The sequence below is a fragment of the Onychostruthus taczanowskii genome, unplaced genomic scaffold (genome assembly GCF_017590055.1).
Source record: "Onychostruthus taczanowskii isolate IOZ18803 unplaced genomic scaffold, ASM1759005v1 scaffold36, whole genome shotgun sequence".
Classification (NCBI taxonomy): Eukaryota; Metazoa; Chordata; class Aves; order Passeriformes; family Passeridae; genus Onychostruthus; species Onychostruthus taczanowskii.
The window spans coordinates 2,547,201-2,566,719 of record NW_024501015.1 but is presented as its reverse complement, the minus strand read 5'-3'; the positions used below and the strand labels follow the sequence as shown (position 1 = coordinate 2,566,719).

Here is a 19,519-nt window from a genome sequence, read left to right as displayed (position 1 = left end):
ATAAGTGCAATACCAACATTTTCATAACCAGTGAGGGAACTTTTGAGCCAACATTACTTTTTTTTTTTTTTTAATTACAAAAATAAGTTACAGAACAATCCAAAGGGAAATCCCTCAAGGAAAATTAACATAATGACTTCTTAAATAGAAGTCATGATGGTCACTTGCTTTTAGCCGATTACTTGTTCCCCTTTGGCATGAATGTGTTTGAAACTATGCTGAGAAAAGGGGCAAAGACCTTCCAAGTTCAATGCCATGATGAAGTGTAGGCCAATATGGAAGACATCCCCATTCCAAATGAGTTCTGACTAACAGTGATAATGTTATTGGCTCTGAATCTAGAATGAGTCCTAAGATTTGGCAAAGGCAGGATAAATGAAAGTTTTAAAATAATTTGGAATAGTTATAACATTTTAGGAGATTCACAGTAAAATGCTGTAATAATAACAACAACAACTACTACTACTACTTTTCCTTTTAAAGAGCTTAACATAAATAAACTTTGCACTGGTTTTGGCTGGGATAGAGTTAATGTTATTCATAGTAGCTGGTACCAAGCTATGCTTTGGATTCTCTCTGGGTAAAGTGTTGATAATACAGGGATATTTTAGTTACTGCTGAGCAGTGCTGACACAGTCAAGACTTCTTCTGCTCCTCACACCACCCCACTGAGGAGGGGGCTGGGGGTGCACAAGAAGTTATGAGGGGACACAACCAGGACAGCTGATTCCAACAGACCCAAGGGATATTCCATCCCAAATGATGCCATGCTCAGTGCATAAAGCAGGGGGAAGAAGAAGGAATACGGGAACATTCTGAGTGATGACATTCGTCTTCCCAAGTCACCATTATGGTTGATGGGGCCCTGCTCTCCTGAAGATGTCTGAACAGCTACCTGCTCATAGGAAGTGGTGACTGAATTCCCTGGTTTGCTTTCTTTGTGTGTGCAGCTTTTTCTTTTCCTGTTAAATTGTCTTTATCCCAATTCATAAGGTTTTTTTTTTTAATTTTACCCTTCCAGTTCCCCTCCCTGTTGGTGGGCTGTGAGAGGCTGCATGGGGCCAAATGCCACCTTTTAACATAACCTCAAACTCTTAACATTAGAAGGTGCAGAGGTGGTATTTTCTCTGCTCTGCTGACAGGGTTCATGAGCAAAGGGACATCAGAGGAGAGAAAACATCAGTATCAGAACAAATTGAAACAAGAGACTATGGGCCATGAAGTATTCTGTTTAGAACAGATTAAGAATGAGATAGGCTTAAAAGTCAAAAATTTAAGGAAGCAGAAGTTTGCAGGAAAGAAGAGTTTGGTGTCCCCAATCTAGCCACTAGAGTGAGACAGTTGCAGGATTAGCACACCTGCCTCTGTAATTCAGATTTAAAATCTGGTGAATTTATTTGTTTCCTCCATGTTCCCACTGAAGTCCCAAGCATCCTGGTTCCAGTTCCCCACTGGTTTGCACCTTGGGTAATCATCAGTGCCCTGATTCATCAAAGCTCTCAACTGAGTTCTTACGTTTCAGCACACACCAGCACTCTCAACTCTCGATTATCTATGGGTGGTTTTCCAGATTCAGTGGATTAACTGTTCTCCCAACAGAGAAAAGCAGTCCCTGGTTTTACATGGAGCCTGTGAGCCTCTGGGGTAAGGCTGGTGGTTCAAGCACTGCTCTCCTGCTTGATCATTATCATGAGACCAATGCAGACTAGTTGGTGTTGTATCAAATTCACCCACAAAGGACTCAGAGTGCAGGAAACATATTCCAGTGACACCTGAGTAGCTCTGTCACACACACAGATCTGCATCAGTGTGGTTCACTGTGGGTCAGGCAGACCCAGACTGCCCTGCCCTAAATCCCTGCAGCTTCCCTGCACCGGGCCATCCAGGTGTAGCCAGTGTGTTGGGTACGCCCCTGCAGCTGTGGGCCAGGAGATGAAGAACAGTTTGGTGCCCACTGACTTCACTAACACTGTCCCACAGATTCAGAAAGTTAAAGAGGCATTCTGTAGCATTTTGCATTGACAAAAGTAGCAGGCTAGCTTTTAGTTTAAAAGTTTCACTTTCAGAACAAAACCCTCCATGTACGCAACATGCCAAAAACATGACAGCAACCAGCCTAGTGGGATAGCCAGAAAGTTAAAAACAAAGACTCACGTAGATTTTAGAAACAGAAAGTACTGGCACCATGAAGGGATTCAGACTACCAAAAAAAAGGTTAAGATTTTTATATAAAACACAGTCTTAGGAGAAGGACCTGAATTTGTACCAATTTTTAAAAGCTCTACTACATTATCCCATCACTAGTTTAACAGTGAATAGTGAAAAGTTAATAAGAAGATTATGTCTAAAATGCTGGAAACATTGTGGAAAAAAAATCAGTTACAATGGGTACTGTGGCCTCAAATAAAAAGACATTGTAGAAAAAGAATTCAGCCTGATGCCACAAGACATGAAGAAGGAATAGATGCTTGTATTAGAGAATGAGGAATACAGCCATCCACTTCAAGTTTAGACAGATAAAAACCATTACTTAGGGCAAGAGCATTTGTAGAACTATCAATAGAAGAAAAGAAATTTAACCCCGGGTAAGTACCTGCAAACAACACAGGCAGCTGAATTTCACAGGGAGAGGATCAAAACAATGAGAAGTTCTAGTGAAGATTAAGTACATAAAGACACATCTGAAGAATTTAGAAGGCAGAACAGAGACTAACTGAGATTGCTGGCACTCGGCTCCTGTGCACAGGATCTGGAAAGCATCAGGAAAGGCTGAAAGAGAAAAAATACACAAACTATGGACAACTGTGGGAAACAGAACTGCTTTATATACTAATGCCACAGTAATCCTGGGGAAGGGGGTGAGTGAATAGCTAATGTAGTTGTATCGGCAGTGATTGAGGACAGAAAAAATCACTCTAGGAGGAGAATATAGGACACATAACTTAAAAAAATATTCCTGTGCACAAATACTACACAAAACTATCAGCTGTATCTGCAAGTGTGCCCCTGGATTAAACAGCTAGCTGGATTGCAGCTGGGCTGTGGAGCCAGATGCAACACGATCACAATTGTGATGAACAGCAATATTAGACAGGAAAAATGTGACCGAGTGCTGGTGATGCACAAGGCTGCCAACAAGAACATCATGAAGCAAAAGATGCTATCATTTGGCATTTATAGCAGATGACTCATAGGAGTACCACCCACCGCTGGGCAACAGGGCAGAGCAAGACACTGATTTGAATGCAATACAACACCACGACTCCTTCATCTAATACCCTGGGAATGAATAGTCACTGTGGGTCATGCAGGACTCTGGCTGAACGTGTAGGTTAAGTTTCAAAGACAAGAACACCTAGAAAACAAGATACAGCCGAGCCAAACACAAAAAAACCCCATGCTAAAATGCAGGGGAGGTTATGCTTTGGGAGAGCTACTGAATCCAGCAACCCTGCAAAAAAGCATTCTGCCTGTAGAAACTGGATGAGAATAGATCAGCCATCATAGCAAAATAAAAGGAAAAACTTAAATCAGAGGTTGTACCACTGTAGTCCAATTCAAAATTGCTGAGAAAAAAGGCAGAGCAAAGAGATCAAAATCCATCAGCACCAGCTGAAGCAATATATATTCAGGGCATCTTAGTTTAAGATGATAAAAGTAGGTCTGGCAAACTGCCAAATCTATTGGCTAGCAAATACAAGCACCAAGGACTTGCCTACTGTAAACTGGACCAGACATGAGAACAGACTCTTGTATTAGTGTTGCTGTCACTGTAGAAGATGTTAAGGAAGAGGCATTTCAGGACTGTAAGAACCAGTTTCAGTTATTCCTAAACACAGCAGAGTAGGAGGCTGAAAACTGAAATAAAAAAGCAATGCGACTTTCTGCTTTGGACATGGGGACTCAACCCTAAATCCTAAGAAATCCAAGACGCCCAAGAAACAGCCAGACACAAGTGGGCAGACTATTTGACCGTCATTCCAGATTTGATATGCATCAGTTATGTGACACTTGTACTCAGTTAAAATCCAGCCTTGCACAGGGAGTGGAGGTGGTGGGGAGTCTGGAAGGCAAAATCCGGATAGTGAAAACAGGCAAAGGTAGACAAATTAAAATAAAAAATTTTAAAAATTTAAACATTTTAAAAATATAAAGTATTTCAAATTGCAAAATACGTAGTTGCTAAGATGGACTAGACAAATCTCAGCAGTGCACTCCCAAGCCCAGTCACCAGTCATGAGTGAGTAACAACCCAGCCTCTCCCAGATAAACAAAAGAAGCCAAACTCACTTGTGAGATCACCCAGCTCATATGCATATGCATTATGTGCACCTGGATTTAGAGATGGCCAAAGCTGTACTACCCCTGTAAATAGTTATCTCTCTAAAGGCAGCTTCTCTTGCAACATGATGTCCACTCATGCTAATACCCACAATACTGTACATGAAATGCACACGTGCTCTGTTGTGGCTGCTGCCCTTTTTCAGCAGGGGTCCCTTCCCAGTTTCCCAGTAGTATCCATTGTATAGAAGGGAAGAGCCATAAAACAAAAGGTTTTCTCTCACAGTTTTCCATGTTGTAGCCAAATTCATTACCATCATAGACCCACAAGCAAGTGCAAAATCAGTCACCAGTACCGTGATTGTTACTCCCAGTACATACTGCACATGCCATAGTTGTTGGTATACGTTTGCTTGCACACTTTTTTAATGTAAACAAACCTATCTCCTGTAATAAAGTGACTGATATCTGTTCCTGTGCATTATTGGAATACAATTTAAGTCCTGCACTAAACCATATCACTATGCAGTGTGTGTGTTACTGGTGTGTATAGTAGACACTGTGAAAAAATACTGCGCAAAGCAGCTAAATGTTCACCAATAAAAGACCTCACTATAATTATATAAAGATTTTCAAAGACCAAAATCCAGCCTGCAGCAGCAGTACATATATCTGAAGCAATTTTTTTTCCCCTCACTGACTGAGCACTTACAGCTCCGCCTGACAACAGTAAGAGCAGTGTATACCAAACAGAGAATCTTCAATTTTCATTCATGTGCCCAGCTTCACTTTGAAGTTCCACATTCACAGTTAACAATTTTATGTGTATCCTAACTAAATAACGTTACCAAAAGTACATTAATGCATATATATATATATATACAGTCTGCTATAATGTCAGATAATATTTCATTTGCAAACCAGACACAGAAAGAAGGTATGCACAATTACTTCACAAAAAGTATTAAACTCCCCTTGTTTCACTAAGAAAAATTTTCTATCATTTTCAACATGGGCCAGCTGTTAGGACTGCAAGTGGACTAAAATGAAGATGTTACATGATTCAAAAGAGCAGTTACGCAAACACCAGCACTGCAGTCTGGCAGCCCTCTTTGCAGGAAGCACGACTGTACCTCACCAGAGCTCCTTCACATAAAGGCTCCCAAAATCAAGTAAGTGGGTGGCAGATTTACAAACTGCAATCTCTTGACAAGAATGAATAATGTGACTTTACACCAGTGAAGAATATGACCTCCTCTCTATCCCACGTGTTTCTCTCTCCCCAGAGCTGAGCCCTGCAAGGAGACTGGAGTAACCGCAGCAGGTAATTACATGTTATTAGTGTTGCATTAGACTGAGTAGCTATTCAGTAAATTAGTATGTGATATTAACTAAACCTATTCAGTTGATGAACACAAGAATCAGCCTCGAAGTAGCAATTAACAAATTATTCCTAAACAGGTGTCACTTATAGAGTAAGTCAGGCTATCATTTTTCTATAATTCACCAGGAAAATCCTGACTTCTTCTATACAATAAACACAATTTAAGCAAATGGTATATTCTCAAAAGGCAAGAGACCTATATTTAAATCAATGATGTTGGATGTGAGGGTTTACACTGAAAGTCAGTAGAATTTGTGGCACATCTCCTTGAGATTTAGGAATGATTTACTACTACGCTGAGAGAATAAGCCCAAGATCTAAATCTTGCTGATTAAACTCCATGTACTCCTGGGGGGAAAAAAAAAAAAATAATAATAATTAAAAAAAAAACCACCCAAACAAAAACAACAGAGCTCTTATTTTTCTATCGAAAATAGTCACTGACACCTATCATGCTCGGGCTTTTTAAAAGAGTAGCATATTATCACAAAAATATTGGAATCCCTGCTAATGCAAACAGTGGTTTTAATGCCCCATAGCAGAAACACACTAATTCGTTGCCTTTCCATCTTGATCTTGACAAAAGTCATTTCTCTGTATAGTCTCACTGCTCTTTAGAGAGATTTATGTACATCTGATGTTGAGTCCCTTGGGTTACTGAATGCTTGAACACATGAAACAAACTGGCAGATGAGAGTCTGCTTTAAACCAAACATTGCTGCAGAAAGCAAAGGCTGAATAGATTGAAAATGTACACAGGAGGAAAATGCTCCGAGTTCTTCACGCGAAGTCAACAGCTCCCTTTTTAAGCCCCATTTCATTGGGCTTTCTTAAGAGAGTGTTTTCACAGCGGGAAACATTCGCCTCTGAAACCGCGTGGTTCAGGTTTTGTGCTCACCCCGTGGGTGAGCCCGCCCATCCATCCATCCATCCATCCATCCATCCATCCATCCATCCGTCCATCCGTCCATCCCAGAGCTCCCGGTGCCCGGCCGCAGCCCGGGCGGGCGGGTGAGTCGCGCCCCTTCCCGGCGCCAGGCGCGGGCTGGCAGCAGCCTCTGCTGGCGAGCGGGCGCACGGAGCGGGCCCGCGAATTCAGCACGCCGAGCCGGCTGCCCCAGCCGCAGCTGAGCATCTCCGCGTGTGCGAGGAGTGCTTGCACGGCATTAAACACTGGCAAATGCCCGCTCGTATTTCTCTTGGAAGTGCTGTGATTTTCTTCCTTCCTACTCTTTAGAAAAGTACGCGAGAAGTTCCTCCAGGTTTTCAAACTTTTATCTAAAGATACCTGCAAAAGGTAACCAAAAATTATGTTTAATGTTGTGAAGAGGCACCACTGAGGTGCAGCCAGATGTGCAGGAGTTCTGCAGTCACTCCTCAGAGAAGCCCAGATAGCACAGACCGCAAACTCAGACTTCTGCTGGATAAACTGCAATAAATTGCAGCATAGACATACTTATGGTCTGTTACATGAACCACATAACTGAGAAGAAAAGCCCCCAAAAAGGAAGGGAAGATGCACTCATTGTTTTGAGGCAGAATACAGAGCCCACTAGAAGTTCACTGGAAAGTAAACCCGATCCCCAGCACCAGCGTACTCATTTGCTGTCTTAATTTGCTGGTAGAAGAGTTGCTGAGTGAAGATTATTTTCCAATTGATGTGATTAGTATAAACAATTTTAGCCTTCATTACCCACTACGTTTAGTTTTTCATGAGAGTATTTTTCCAAGCCTTTGGAAATGTAGAAATTACAAGCATCTTCAAGCAGAATCCCAGCTCAGTGGCAGAAACAGCAGCAATCTGATTTAATACCATACCGATTTACTGCAAGGTCTTTCATCCAGCTGGCAGAGCACAATCACCTAACCTCAAAAATTTATTCCTAAAGAAATCACAATCACTAGACAACCAGGTAAATAGAATATTTTAAAATTGAAAGCTTTTAATCATCTTGAAAGTAAATTTGCTCTAATGGACAAAAGAAGTATAAACAACAGTATTATATTGTAAACAGTGTAACAATGTTTACAGCCAAAAAAAGAACATGCCTTTTGACACAAAACATCTTCACTGGCTTTCTGATTGATCTGAATTTGCATTTTTCCTTTGCTTTGAAATTAAAGCCAAAGTTTTTCTGAAGTATTCTTTCATGATAAGAAAACGTACCTTATCTTATGGCAAATGAACTTTATCCTGGAGACATGGGAGGGGCTGAGAACATCATGATTGGGAAATATCACATTTCCTCACTTTCACCTTTCTTCCAATTCACCTGGGGCTGTTTCCTCCAAGATTTTTTCAGCAGCCTTAAGAGACACAGCACAGGAGGCCACCAGAAGGCATTGCTGGGGGAACACAGAGCTGGTCTTCTCTTGAGCATGGTCTGCTAGAAAGCAACATCCCGTCTTCCAAACTGGGTCCAGTTTACAGAGAAAGAATATTCACCCACCTACCACAACTGCTGCCACCTCTGAAGACCTCCAAGAATTTGCAAACAGATTTTCTGCTCAGGTGAGCTGGTGTTTTCTGTTAGGGAACACTGCAGGACACCACGTTTAGATGCAATTTTGATGACCCTAGAGCTGAGGGAATTCCCTGATATATGTGGCACAGCTTGTGCAGGTGCAGGGAGCCCAGGGAGACCACCTACTGAGAAAGTTACAGGGACAAGCAGGGCAAGGGATATGCCTTCCCCCTGTCCAACAGGTACCAGTAAAGGGAGGACAGATTCATCCTCCTAATCAGGAAACAGCTGAGCTAACACAGCCCAAATTCTTGATGGAGAGCCTCAGGTCCCTGCAGGTCCCAGATTTCTGTTACAGCTAATTCAAACCGAGCGCATTGTCAACCATCACTTGGAAAAGCCATACCAGTGGGGACAAGCAAGACCAAACAGACCTCCATTTCCAACTTTCACTTAAAGCAAATATTTTTTAAGAAATCCCTTTTTTTTTGAAATATCATAGGTACATGTGGTGGAGAGGCAGAGAGCTGAGAGTTTCTCCACAGATCTGTACAGCAGATCTGTAGCTGTAATTTGATTTGCCATAAAGTTGACCATCACACGGGTATCTTAATCAAAATCTAAAATGCAGTTAGGTTGGTCAAAATTTTCCCAACCAAGTCCTGCACAAACAAAAGCTGACCATTGAGGGAATCAATCTTCTCAGTCATCACACACACAAGGATTCACTGAGTCTTTTACTTCTTTTCTTTGAACTCTTAATTTCTTTTACCTTTACCTTCCACTGCAGCTACTTACAATCTCTGTAATTACAGCTTCACAATCTTTTACAGTTAATAAGGAGTTTGGTAGTTCAGCAGAGAGATTGCCCAGCCATCAAATTCTGAGGCTGTAGGAAAGCTGGTGCCACCTACCACTTGGTTCAGGGAACTGACCAGCAGGAGTTTGATTTTAAGTGATCGTTTGCCCATCATGCAGAGGTTCTTTTCTTGCTTGAAGCAAACTGTGAAATCCATGCAAATCTGCCTTACAGCATTAATGCAACCAAAATGGGACATACAGAGTTTCTAATGCTGATAATGCTTGAAAATCTTGAATGAAAGGAAGCATGGAAGCAGGTGAGAAGGAACAGAAACCCTTTTTTTCCCTCACTACAGCGTCTGAATTTTTTTTTTTTTTTTTTTTTTTTGGCAATTGTACATGGAATTCCCCTTCAGACAGTGCAAGGTTTTCCACTGATGAGCGGTAGGGTTTTTGTGGCTGGTCTGGGGGGAGAAATAAAATAAACAAACAAAGAAGCACATATACAAGCTTTTCAGACAGAATATAAGTCAGATGTTATTCATCAACTGTGAGTTACCATGACTTAGTGAAAATACAGCAGCATTACTCTCTGTTCTGACAGCACCTTACTTTGGTGGCTGGACCTTAAAATGTACAAAATACTAAATTTGTGTTGAGACTTAATTTACTGTTAAATGTCAACAGTTTCTAGCAGGGAAGAGTTCCACCTGTGGAGGATGACTTCATGGCTTTTTTCAGAGCCTCCACAAAACCCAAAGGCCTTGAGAAAGAAGCAGATTTCACCCACTGTTGGCTGGTCCTACCCTGGTTCTCCACCCTCTCCTGCCTCCAACATCCCCACTAGAAAATCTTTACGTTTCTCATTCCAAAAACAGACCTGAAGATGGTCTGCAAGCTCTTCCACCTCTCTTGTTAGTAGGGATTTGTATATACTTCTCCTGCTTTGCCACGTTGATGCACCCAGTTGCCTGACAACCTCTTGGTCTCATTCTCTTGGGTTCAGTCTCAAAGGAGCCTTCTGCAAACACTTGCTCACCTCTGCAAGGACAGAGCCCTTAACTGTAACCACAGGATACAGCTTTGGGTTGGAACAGGGTTGGAACACTGGAGTGCAAGGCCAATTCGCTTGGTTAATTATTTAATCTCCAGCTACAGAGTTTGAACCAAAGGGGAAGAGGCAATTGAAAAATAAAACTAAAATTACACACATATACACACACGTGAGTACTTCTCTGCATGCTTAAAAATACAGGGCGGGCTTGGAAAAAAGGAATATGCCAAACACTCTCACTGGTAAATTCTTAGTGAATTAATTTTTGGGAGGTTGCTGGCACAGAAAACAAGCAGAACATCAGGAACCACCACAATTTACAGAAACCTCTTTTTCATCTTGCAGAAAGTCGTTTTGCCTTGGCAGTTTATATGTTAACCTCTATATGATCACACTGAAAAATAAAACCCCTGTTACTTCTCTTCATTATTCATTTTCTTATTTGAAGCAAAGGAAGTAATACATATTTCACATTTATATCTTGCTCTTCCTACATACTTTTAAATATTCTCAGACAGTTATCAAGCCTAATTTTTGCAAAGAGCTCAGGCCCAGCTTCCCAGGCCATACACATACAGTAGTCATGTGGCAATGAGCTCCCATTAGGTAAATCAAATTGAAATTCTACTCCAAGACAGAGCATTTCAGTCACTGTCTGCATGTGCTTAATTGGTAGATTATAGACAGAAAGTGAAAGCCATGTTAGCAACAAGTTAGCCTGGATTACAGTGTTTGAGGATGAGTGGAAAAATACTTATGATTTATTGTTAAAGCTCAGACAGAGGGCATTTTTCCCTGTATTATAACTCTTTGCATATGAAAGGTATACCAGTAGCTTTTGTAGAATTTACATGTACAGAAACCATGAAAAAACATGTTTTTCATGTGATCAGTAACTGATACAACCAGGCTAAAAACATCATTCTTCATTGACAAAACCTGAGACTGAGATATTTCAAAGCTCCCTGGGAAGATTTTTCATTAATTTCTAGAGGATGCATGCAGATAAACTGACTAGACATTCATTTTAAATTGTATTTTCAACACCTCTGGGTTCTATCTAAAGTTTCCTGAGCAATTTGTTATCTTTTTAATTAATCTGGAAGAAAATACATTTTTTTCTAATTTCTGGGATTTTATATTGTCAGCCAAATTTATCTTGTAGTTACTCTTTTGGCAAAATGAGATTTTGCAATCTGTGTTTTTCAAATCAGAAAGAGGTAGTTTTTGCATCTTAATTTGGTTAAAGAAACAGACAACACCAACCTTCATTTGGAAGATCCTGAATTCTGACAGGAGGGGCAACCAAATTATCAATTCAACTCTTGCAGCAGCAAACATCATTAGCATTGGCCATGAAGTTCAATTAAACGGATCATACAAAAACTAACAGGTTGAAATCCTGTTACCCTTGAAGCTGACAGCAAAAATCTCACAGATTCCAGTGGGTGCATCACTGTGCTACAACCTTGACAAAGAAACCACCTGGGGCTTTGTAATGCACAAAGGAGCCGCTTTCCCAAGGACATGCATTACCTACATGTGATCGCATCCAGTCATAAATGTAATTTTCTTTGTGCTGTACAGGAGGTGCCTGAACTGATTTGCAGTGTTGCTAGAAGAGATGGACAAGCCACCAAGAGACTCCACAGCAGTCTTCTAATAATGCCTGCCTTTCACAGAGACTGACCTCTTTTCACCTTGCTAAAAGCAGTAAGTAGCAAGTAATAGATCTTGTCAAAGGTTACTCTGTAGAATAACCTCTGGAGATATTAGATAGAGGTGTCCAGAGAAATACCACAAAGGTGCTGACAAGGAAACCAAAGGGATTATGATTAGGAAGTGTGAATAAGCTAAGGTTTCAAACATACTCAGATTTTGGTTAGAAATGCTGAAGTACAGGAAGGAAATGTTCTACATACCATCAAACCACCAAAACACACACTTGAAAAGACAAGTTAAAGAGCCATCATATGGAGATTAAATACTATACATGATCTAAAAAAAGCAATTCCACACACTAGAATAAGCCAGAATTTCTTCCTCATCAAATCCTAGTATGTCTCCTGATAAAAAATGAGAAATTAATCTGCTCAAAGGAAAAAAAAAAAAAAAAAAGCCATACCTAGGAAGCATTAATTGTTCCTTCAGCTCCCTTTTAATCCATCCTTGAATATTCAAATTTATCAGAAATTCCATTAGATAATTCCCAGTAAGAGAAATCCATTTAAGTCATCTACATTTCCCATAAAGAAGAAATATGTTTTAAAAGACCCTAAAAACCTAAGCCAGTAGCATAACTAAAAAGCATAACTAAAAAAAGTTACTCCAATTTCTGAATTTCTCCATTTACTCCAATTTCCGAATTTTAAAAATTATGCAATGATTTAATTCAAAACAAGTCCAAGATATTTCTGACAGTATTCATAGTAGAGGACAGCCTCTCCTAAATTTACTGTCAGCAAAGGTGCCGTACAAAGACTTGGTTTCTTTCAGCCAAGCTTTTCCTGATCCCATCAGTTGATTACATTGATTTTGCAATGCCCTCCAGGGAAGGCAATCATCTTCCCTGTTCCAGCCAGATCAGACCAGACCAAGTCTAAGGAAGTATCTGGGAGATGTGGCCAACAAAAGGTCTCTACCCAGCTATTTGAAGTTCTCAAACAAAACAGCTTTCCAGGAGCTTGTCCCTGTCTTATATGCACAGATCTATATTGTTCAGATAAGAAAGATAAAGAGACCCCAGCCTCCCAAGTCAAGAGCAGAGAAATGAAGGCAGATAAACATGGAAGTGTTTTCATCAACCTGAAAGACATCATTCATCACCAAAAAAAAACCTCTGAAAGATGTAGTGCCTTATGTCTTCCTTAATATAAATAAATTTTCGAAGAGGATGAACCTCATTTTGAAAAAATGTTGAAATAGAGTATTTTGACTTTTTCACATCATTTTCTCCCTTTTATTTTGGCTGAAGTTACTCAGAAATTTTGATCTTTAACTGTGAATACTTTCAAGCCTCCATTCTTTTCAGTAAAGTTTCTTGTGTGAAAGTCTTTGGTGAGTATTTTTTCCCTCGAAAAATGTCACTAGCCTGGCTGCAAAGGCCAGATGTACTCCCCTCCAAAGAGGCTGCTCAGAGGCCACCAAGTTTAACTCCTGGCAACTGCTACTTGATTTAACCTGGATGGGGTGCAGAAAAAAACCCCTGTGGCCCAGCAGTCTTCTCTACACAACAGCAAGGAAATCCCCTCTGTGCTAAATATGGGGCTTAGCAAGAGACAAGAGGCTCTGTCAGGACCTTGCTGCTTCTCTGACCATCTCACACGCACCATACTTGAGAGCACAGATAGAGTCTGTCATTAGGTGGAGAAATAACTGGCATTCTAACGTGGGCAGCAAAAGGGTGATGCTTTTTTAGTATATATTTTGAAGATGGTTAGTAGGAAGGCACTAGGTATGTGAGGAAAGTGATATCCACAGAAGTACAAAGGCTGAAAAAAGTACTCCTGATTGGGTTTTAATTTAACTCTTTCACAACCAATCTTTATCAAAAACGTTATTTCCATGGCATGGACCACTTGCTTTTACCTCTTTCTCGCCTAACAATAAGCTACACAATTTACTGCTGTGTATCATTTATTGTGTAAATAAGAGTCTGGCTGTACAAACCAGTTGCCAAACTGCAGACTTGTTTTTTGTCTTAAAATTCTTGATGTCAGGCTACAAAAAAATATGGATATTTTGCTAAATCTATCCTCCATGCAATACCTGCCCATTCCAGGTGCTAATGAGCATATACCTCTCTCTAAATGTAGATATGGGCATTCCCCTGTCCAGTGTTTTCTAAGCACTGGAGCCAAGTGAGAAATTTGTTTGAAATCTGGCTTGGGCTTTCTGAAAGCACCAGAACTTTGGTGGCTGCAATGTTATTAGTTGGGAGAGGCACAAGGCAGATCTCACTGCCACAGTCACACAGCCACATGGCTCAGCAGCACTCCCAATGCCACATTTTTCCCTGTTCAAGGAAGGCTCTTTCCTTGAAAGAAAACATACAACAAGGAGCTCTGCATATCCAGTATGTCAAACCGACGCTTTGCTTGCAAGGCATCCTCAGTACATTTAAGCTATCTGACACCAACATAGCAAATTCAAATTTAAAAAGCAAATCAAATCTATTTTCATGACCAGCTTGATAAAACAGTCATCATCATGCTTCTTATTGTCCTCATCATAAATTAATTTAGAATTAATTACAATGCTGAAAATATTTCTTCTAAGCTCCTTCTGCGCCTAAAAGCTTTCAGCCTGGTGAAAAGCTTTTGGCTGACAGTGCACTGACTCAAAACTCTGAAATGAAAACTGGAAGACTGACAGCCTAGAAATAGGCTGTCTCAATATTTTGGAATAGCAACTTTTTGGCAAGAAAATTCGTATAGAATCAGACAACATGAGAGAGAAAATACAACATGTAGCGTCCTGACTGCTACAGAGGGAGCAATGTTTCCCAGTGCTTCCTTGTGTATCCTGCAAGCTCCACTCAATTCAGATAATCCAGTAAGAGGTTCAAGTGTAAGGCCACCGCATAGCAGTAAAATAAACTATCTGGAACTCCTAAATTTGAGGGTATTATTAAGTTGGTTGACTCATCTGGGATCCATTGACTTTAACTGTTCCTGTTAAAAACAGACCACTATAATTTTTGCTGAGGAACAAAGCAAAAATGTTGGGGGGCATGCACATAGCTGATAGCTTATTTTTTACAGCACCTATTTGACTACACATAGAGCTGCATTCATCAGTCCCAAAGCTTTTTAACTTAACACTACAAAATCATTCTTGATAACATTAAAGGTCACTTTCAGAAGAATAAAACTCCCTATTTTGTGTAATGTAACAGAGGCCAGAAACGTTTTCCTCCAAAGCAGGATTTTTGTACCATTAAGGTACACACAGAACTCCTCATGTTGAAGGACTCCTTGAAGGCTACAGAGTTAGAGCGCATATTTATTTTTTTTAGCTCTCTGCTGAAGAGCTGAAGCATGTCTTGATTTTTAGCAAGGAGAGCTTTACTCCCAAGAACTTGTTAGCAGTTTGAATTAATGAAAAATTAAGTTTCATCTCAGTTTTACTAAACGTTGAAGAAAAGGGGCCCAATGACACTAGTCCCTGAGTGCCCTAAGCAACCATCGACCTCAGTGGGAATTGAGGTTGGTCCTACTTTTGATTGACATGGCACCTTGCAGAATTAGATACAATCCCCTTCCCTTCCTCCTAAGAATGTATTTTTCACCATTAGCCATCTGATTTTTATTTTGCTTTGACCAGAGATGAAATGAATGTAGATGTTTTGGTGCTGACAACCTCCCTGTCAAATTATATAGTGACTTCTCATGCTAAAACTTGTTTGTTTTCACACCATCATCACTGATGATCTCAGCACAGCAGCACTTCGAGAATAATGGTTCAGTCAAACGCAAAGCCAGCAGAAGGAACATAAAACAATGTGTGCTTATATAGGGCCTACATAAATAGTGCTTTTTAAAAATGTTTGGCAATGAAATAATACTTGTGGGTTTGTTTCATTTTTTTTTTTATAAATTAACCTCTGGATTGTTAAGGATCCAGAGACTTTGCACACCAGAGTGGTTATAGGGCCTAAAATATTTGTTACAGCCTCTCACAAAAGAATATACACAGAAGATGTCCTTTGTGCCTATTAATAATAGACCATGGGCCATACCCTCACTCCACACAGTGTCAGAGAAGTCAAGCAATTTATACCAATCTCAAAAGAAACAGAGCTGACCCCACATATGCTGGGCCAAATGAAGAAAATTGGAAGCAAGTGAGTGTACATGATTAGGGCTGGGCAAAACGCAGGCTGTACATTGGACTCTGTCTATTTATCACTCTTTACAATGTTTTTCTTTACTCAAAATTCCCTGTTTACTGCTGTTTAAAAAAACAAAATCAGAGCAGCTCAGGCAGTGATGACATTTTTCCCCCATTTCTCAAAGACTTTATTCCCACTCTCAGGCCAGCTTGGGAGCTATGCAAGATGCCCGAGTGTCCTGGGTGTTGCTTTCTGCAGTGCTACAGATAAATATCCCAATTTATTAAAACTGCTGAGCCACACTGTCTCCTCACTTCTTTTGCCCTCTATCACCTTTTTTCTTTCAAATACTCAAAGAAAAGCTAAAACCTCCACATAAAAATTGTAACTGAAGTCTAAGGTGTTACTTCCAATGCACAGCTGCGTTGTTAATCATGAAAATGCACATCATACTTAGGAGCAGAATTATATCCTGCCATGTTTAACTGAAAAGCTTGGTGGGCTTTTCATCTATGTTGTGCAAGCCTGAGGCCAGAGTGGTGACTGTCACAGCCAAAGAGACACAGACAGATAGATGATGGAGAGTGCAGACTGCGCACCCACACATAAAGCGCGTGGGAGGAAGGAGAGTGCACGGAAGGAATATTAATTGAGCGGAAAATAAGTATTCTCAATATCCCCCTGCCCCCTTAAAAAGTAGCCATGAGATGAGGAGAGCTGCAAACATGTTCATCTTGGGGAAACAGCCGTCCTTAACGTGACATGTAAGGCTATTACTTTAATAATGGGATTTGCACAGCGCACAACTGATAGGCTATGTTCAGAATAGACCCCGTGAATCTAATTTTCTTCTCAATGACTATTATTGCAGTTGGTAACTCCACAGATTTCTATAGAGTTGCTCCAGATTTGTATCAGGGTGAGTGGAGAATTAGGCTCTACTATGATATTTTTTAAATCCACAAGAATGTAATTCTACTTACCCAGTCATAAAACCCATGGCTCTTTTGATCCTTTCTACTTTCATAGCAAATTATTTACAGAAGCTTGTCTTTTAAAGATTCTCATCAAAATGGTTAAATTACTGCTTTCTCTCACTTTTTGTGTTAAACCATCAGTTACTCAAATTTAACCTATTTTCATGCCTGAGTCCATGTACTGCTTTACTGGCACTGAAGAATGAAAGGGCAGTACAGGAATTGTAGAAAGTGGTTTAAGTTTTATATCATTCATTTTGTTCTACCACTGCCTTTTTAAAATACTTTTCCATTGTACATCCAATAAAAGGAATTTACACTGGCCTTATTTAATAACAGATATAAAACAACTTTTAAGTGCTACACTAATACACTTAAGAATATGGAAGAAAGAAAAGAAGTTCCTTAACTTGTTTTTAACTACAGAATCTCTTCCTTTCCCTCATTTTGCGCACTCTAGAAAATGATGGAAGTCTCTACAGAGGTTGATCCTGATCTCTTCTACCTTTAGGAAAAATATGCAAATGCCATTCCCCCCGTGCCAAGTTATTGCCAGCAAAATTAGCTTTTTTTTTAAGTCACAAAAAATGAAGTTGATGTCATGATTGAAATTATCACAAACCCTTAACCAAAATTTCTTCTTCCTAAAGGATTCATTCAATAAGGAAGTTAAACAATAGGTAGGAAAAGATAGTCCTGAACCAAGCAATTGATGATCTGTTTCTACTCCATTGTTCCACTTTCAGTTTTTACAAGCATTCAGAGAAAAGAAGTTTCTTATAAGTAAGATACTGGCAAGCCCAAATTTCTAACACAGACAGTGTCATTTCGGAACAAGCACAATTCCAGGCACTTTGCCATCACACACTCAGGTCACCTTTGGAGTTTCTGCTGGGCATCTAAAAAAGAATTGTGATAAACTCATTCACTGACTGGACCAGAACCAAAAGCAGATGTGACCGAACCAATTGCCTCAAGTTAATTCAGAGTAGTACCTATGGAGGTACGGTTTACTGTTGCAGAATCGTGTAGTTAGAAAGTTTAAGTTAGAAAAGTCCCTTAAGATCATCAAGTTGAGCCATTAACCCAACACTGCCAAATCCGCTACAAAACCATGCCCCAAGTGCCACATCTAATCTTGTAATTACAATTACCTCCTGGGGTGGTAACTCAACCATTTCCCTGGGCAGCCTATTCCAATGCTTGACAACCCTTTCAGTGAAGAAATTTTTCCTAATATGCAAGCCAAACCTCTTCTAGTGCAAGTTGAGTGCATTCATAATTTAGGGCTCTGCATCTAGTAGCAAAGCATTGCTGTTGAATAAAAGTTTTCTGAAAAGTTAAGTGAGAGGTATATTTGGACTTGGAATGATTGCAAACTAGTTCAGCCATGACTGAATTACTGGCAGCTGATTTGCAGCATCAGTGCATGACCAAGTGACCTACTAATATCATCATCCATATCTTGGAGCATTTACTTCGGCAGAATATTACTCTACAGGTAGTATTTTCAGCGCTCCAGAACTGAAAGGTTTAAAAGACAGAAAAGAGGAAAAAAAGAGAGAGGGAGTACAATACACTAACATCCCAATTTATAGCTTGCTGTTATAGCTGCTCTATACAATGCATCCCAAATCCAATCTCAGATTCTGTTTATTGTGCTACAGAGCCCCCTGTGTTGAGCACATTAACTAGCATTCCTTACATTAGACCAGCAGGGGAAAAAAAATCAGATGTTAGATCTAGGAGCCACTGGTCCAGGTTGATTTCCCAGAAAAGACAAATTAGTGTCTGGGTACAGAAACTGTTCTTGCAAACAGCTCAGAAAAAGGTGGTGTTGAACAATGCTGCCTTACATGCAATGAGAGAGTAACTAAAGGCACGAGCCCACAAAGTAAACAGCAAAAAAGACAGCTTCCTCTAAATAAGAGATGATAGGCCAAATTAATTACATATCTCTGTATTAACTTTAGGCAGTGTATTTAAGGATGACAAGTTTGAGCTCAGTACATCCCTGAACAGAAAACATTAAAATACACAAACATACTGAGATTGGGACCAGACATTTCAACTGCATTGAAATGGTGTGGTGAGTGGTGGCACACAAAGACAAGGCCCTTAGGAAGGAAAGAAGCTGCAGTGAGAGAAAAGCAAGCTGCAAAGGTTAAAAAGGCAGCAGAAACTATTACTAGAGTTTATGTGGGATAGAAGGCTCCAGGTGAGATCAAACCATGCCCAATTCCTATGCTAGCAGAGGTCTCAGTACCTCAGTAAGAGCAATGAAAACATTCAGAACTAAAGAAAAGCAGAATCAGCTAGCAAAGGTAAGAGAGGATTTGTAGTATTTTTTCCCAATTAAATTCGAATCTCATTCCTTCTGGCTTCTTCTAAAGACGTTGCAAGTTTTATCACCCACAAAGTGGAGCCTTCTGGCCAAGCAAGGCTTCACCCCACGCTTTAAAATCACCTTGTGGCAGGGCGGCACAACAGTGACATGAGCTGTCTCAAAGGAAGAGATTATTAAAACCACACACCTACACAAACACTGCTGGTGACAGTGTTTCAAGGCATTTATTCTGGAGTAGTGTGTGGGACCGACTTCTTGAAAAAATTCTCAAAAAAGTATAAGGCGGAAACAAGAACCAAAAGCAAAACATCTTTTAAGCTAAGGAAATTGTTGTAAGCTTTCAATGTTTTACTTTGAAAATCCTACAGCCTTCAGCA

The 19,519-nt window shown here is 40.1% G+C and overlaps 1 protein-coding gene across 14 annotated transcripts in view; it reads right to left on the bottom strand.

Moving 5' to 3' along the window:
• Positions 1-19,519, bottom strand: part of CREB5 (cAMP responsive element binding protein 5) — a 267,897-nt gene that overhangs the window by 234,462 nt on the left and 13,916 nt on the right. The window contains exons 2-3 of one of the 14 annotated variants that reach the window (XM_041411423.1): positions 8,116-8,205; positions 7,833-8,011 (exon numbers count right to left, since the gene is read on the bottom strand). The exons of 12 other annotated variants lie outside the window; for them this stretch is intronic. The gene's annotated coding sequence lies outside the window, so the exon portion shown is untranslated. Of the gene's footprint in view, positions 1-7,832; positions 8,012-8,115; positions 8,520-19,519 lie in introns of those variants that run through there. One more of the 14 variants, XM_041411422.1, reaches the window with a different exon arrangement.